Here is a 4,050-nt window from a genome sequence, read left to right as displayed (position 1 = left end):
AAGGGAAATAAGGGATGGGTTACATTGCATTTACATGTAAAGAAACACTAGTACACAAGCGCCACCTATCATTACTTCAGAGTATGGTAAAACTCAATATTTTGTGGTCGCACTCAGACAGTTACGCTCACCCCGCAAAATGTAAATAATTGTCTCTGACTTAGACGCACATCGCGCCGCCCACAATGGCAGTAAATCTTGCCGCAGATGCAGCCACGAGTATCCGAACACTTGCCTGGGAAAATCTGGGGCAATACCCCAGTAATGCTGCAACATTTCTGTGACATTTCTGCAGACAGACTAATGGCCCATCGGATTAACACAGCGAGGATCCCTGGCAGTCCCATTCAAACTGAATGACCCCCGCTGTGTTAATCCGATGGGCCATTAGTCTGTCTGCAGAAATGTCACAGAAATGTTGCAGCATTACTGGGGTATTGCCCCAGATTTTCCCAGGCAAGTGTTCGGATACTCATTGCTTCATCTGTATATCTGTATATGGCTAACAGGACATGAACATTTAAAAAGGTGGTCCGTGGCAAGAAGGGGAGGTAGAGCCAGAGAAACCTTACAACCTCCTCTTGTTATGCCTACTGATGATTAATATGGGGAGTGGTTGGCACACCGGGGCAGGTGGATACCTACTGGTGTTTTACCTGCCAAAAACAGGGGCATATCAGCACTGCCTGTCCAGAAAAGAAGAGGCCTGCAACTATATGTGGGGGAGATCATCCCTCAGGAACACACCCAAGTGCATCTGTGGTGTCTGGGGTGCAGCAAAATAGAGGTGCCCACTTGCACTGGTCACTGTGGGGCAGGAACTCATTCAAGGACTGAATGACTCAGGTGCTATGGCTACCCGGGTACTGTCCAAGGTGAGGAACCTCGAGAAATATTTACTGGGTGGACTCTGCATTTGGGGGTGGCGAGAGAAAGCTGCCACAATTTGCCTGTGGCAAAAGTTTACCTGGATTGGGATGCTGGGCATGGTGTGCAGGGGGTGGGAATAATTTATGATATTCCTGTTAATGCATTACTGGGAAATCATATCCAGTATGAGACTGCTCTGACCCACATTTAAGTGATTAAATCATTCATCAACTGTAATACACAGTTTGTTGTGTATTACATTTGGTGTAACTGTACCAAGGGCTATGTTGGGAGAACAATTAGATGTTTAAAACAACGCATGATGGAGCATGCTTGGTTCATCAGGAACAAGGATTTAAAACATCCTGTTTCAAAATATTTTGTAGAATGTCCTCATGGTGGTCTTAGAAATTTCCATTTCATGGCCATTGAACATGTGCAGGTTCCAATATGTGGAGGTGATAGATTGAACCTCCTAAACAGGAGAGAGATATTTTGGGTGTTCTCTCTAGATACGCTTAATCCAGCTGGGATAAATGTACATTGGGAGCTCAGCACTTTCTACATTAAGTATCCTATCTAATCATGAACTTGCTTCAGTTCTTCTCTTTAGTGATAAGTATGATTTTTTTGTCAATGTCAGGTTTATAACCATAAGTAGTATTCTTGTCTTCCGGGTAAGGGAGGAGCGGTCGTTCGTAGGTGATATATGAGAAGTAAGAGAAAAACCAATAATAGTGTAGTAATAGAGACAATACTCTGTCTGATTAATGCTATATTGGTCTCACTCACAATATGCTTCTTCTATGATATAGCATGTCAGGGATCCTTCTCTCTCTGATGGGAGCCCTTTAATAAGATCTTCGTTGGGGTATGTGGTCAGTATAGTATAGTAACCCTTCTATCATGTGTCACTTTTCCTCATACAGTGTGCCAACGGATGTAAAGAAGAGAGATGTCGCAATAGTGTGATAACGTATAAATGATATATTGCACAGAATAGCAAATAGTATATTACACTCACATTTCAATAGATAAAATGTTTAATCGGAGAGGACTGTTGAGGGAACCTTCGGATCTCGCCGTTTGTCTCCCTGGTCTGGTCTTCACATCTGCTGTAAACTGCATGCATCCGCATCCGCATCAGCATCCACATCCGCCACTTCCGGTGATGTGTCTGACTCAGGGCGGAAGTGGCTTCTCCAGTCCTCCCAGGATCAACGATTCAACGCGTTTCGCATAGGCTTTGTCAAGAATCTATCCTTCAATGATGTTAGAAGCTATATAAAGCCCTAAACAGTGCTATCAACCAATCAATTATGCAAATTTAAATCAGCCCCTCATCTGCTCCAGAACATATCAGTGAGTGCCAAAAAAGGGGAAAACCCCTAAAGTAATACAATATAAATATATTAAATCACAATGCTAATAATACAATACAATAAAATGTTAATATATTTATTTAAACTTATTAATCTAAAAACGACGCAATGAATGCACTAAAAGAGGAGAAAGAAGAAAAATATCAGTGTCATATAAATACATAATGCTAATAAAACTATAATTGCAAACAGAAAATCAATTAAAACTATATTAAAAACTCATTGATATCAATATCAATATTTAACCCATTGGGTGCTAAGGACTGCATCCTGTGTATCCAAAATGTCTCTTTTTTTGGAGAGACTGTTGATTCTATTGCCTCCCCTCCAATGTACTGGGATGTGTTCTATACCTTTATAATTTAAAAATTTGGGCTCTGAATTATGGTGTATATGGAAACGTTTGGAAATATTATGTGTTAAAACACTTTTCTTAATGTTCCTTATATGTTCAAGGATCCGTACACGAAGTGGTCGTGAAGTACGCCCTATATACTGTAAGCCACAAGTGCACTCTAAAAGGTATATAACAAATTCTGTTTTACAATTTCTATAACTATCGATATTAAAAGATTCTTCTGTTTTATTGGAGGAGAATTGTAGTCTATCATTATTTTTATACTTGCAAGCTTTGCACATGAAACAGCCATAAAAACCTTTGGATTTATCCATCCAAGTGGATTTTTTGGTATTTAAAGGTTTAAAAGTGGTGGGAGCCAATTTTCCCTTAAGATTAGGGGCTTTCTTAAAAATTACACTTGGCATATCTGGTATATGATCTTTTAAAATATCATCATTTTTTAAAATATGCCAATGTTTACGTAATATATTTTTTATCTGATAAGCTTCCCTATTGTATTGTGTTAAAAATGACATCTTAAAATTATTTGTGTTTATATTTTTATCTTTTTATCCTTTACCTATTAATAAATCATCTCTTAGGACACTATTAATCTTATGTATAGCTTTCTCTATAGTATGGGAACTGTAATTTCGCTCTTTGAATGTATTTATTAAAACCTCTAACAGTTGATGGTATATATTTTCTTTACTGCAATTTCTTTTCAGTCGTCGATGTTGACCATATGGGATATTTTGGATCCAATCTGGGTTATGACAGCTGTTTTCCATAATAAAGTTGTTATTGTCAACTTTTTTGAAGAATGTTCTTGTCTTCAATTTACTATCTTCTACAAATATTACGAGGTCTAAGAATTCAACTTGTTTTTTACTCAACTGGAGGTTGCAATTATTATCTCCCATATATTTAAAAAAAAAATCCAACTCAATCACACTCCCTTTCCAGACAAATAAAATACCATCTATAAATCTATGCCAGGAGACTAGGTTTGCACCGAGTTCATGGTTAGACCAGATAGAACAGTCCCATACAAGGGTGTTGAGCAGCCATTTACTTCACTTATTTTCACATTGTCACTTGTTTGAGGGTGACGGGGTATGCACCTATTGAAGTATTGTAATTCACATTATTTTTATTTATATATATATATATATCACTTTTTATTTATTGATTTGACACAGTTCACTTTTTATTTTTCATTTTAAGAAGCACCCGGTCCATATTTTCCTTTATAACCATAAGCCCTAGTTTATCAAATTGAGTTTATCAGTGGTTTTTCCATCATAAGTACGGAGGAAATGCTAATTTATAAAATATTAGCCAAATATTGAAATTTATATTCCTTTATTATATTGTAAGATTAGATCAAAATGAATTTTAGGTTTAAATTCCATCCATGGACATATTAACTATATCTTCATGTTTTATGATTAACAT

Source organism: Ascaphus truei, chromosome 1 (genome assembly GCF_040206685.1).
Source record: "Ascaphus truei isolate aAscTru1 chromosome 1, aAscTru1.hap1, whole genome shotgun sequence".
Lineage (NCBI taxonomy): Eukaryota > Metazoa > Chordata > Amphibia > Anura > Ascaphidae > Ascaphus > Ascaphus truei.
Note: the sequence above shows the minus strand (reverse complement) of the source record.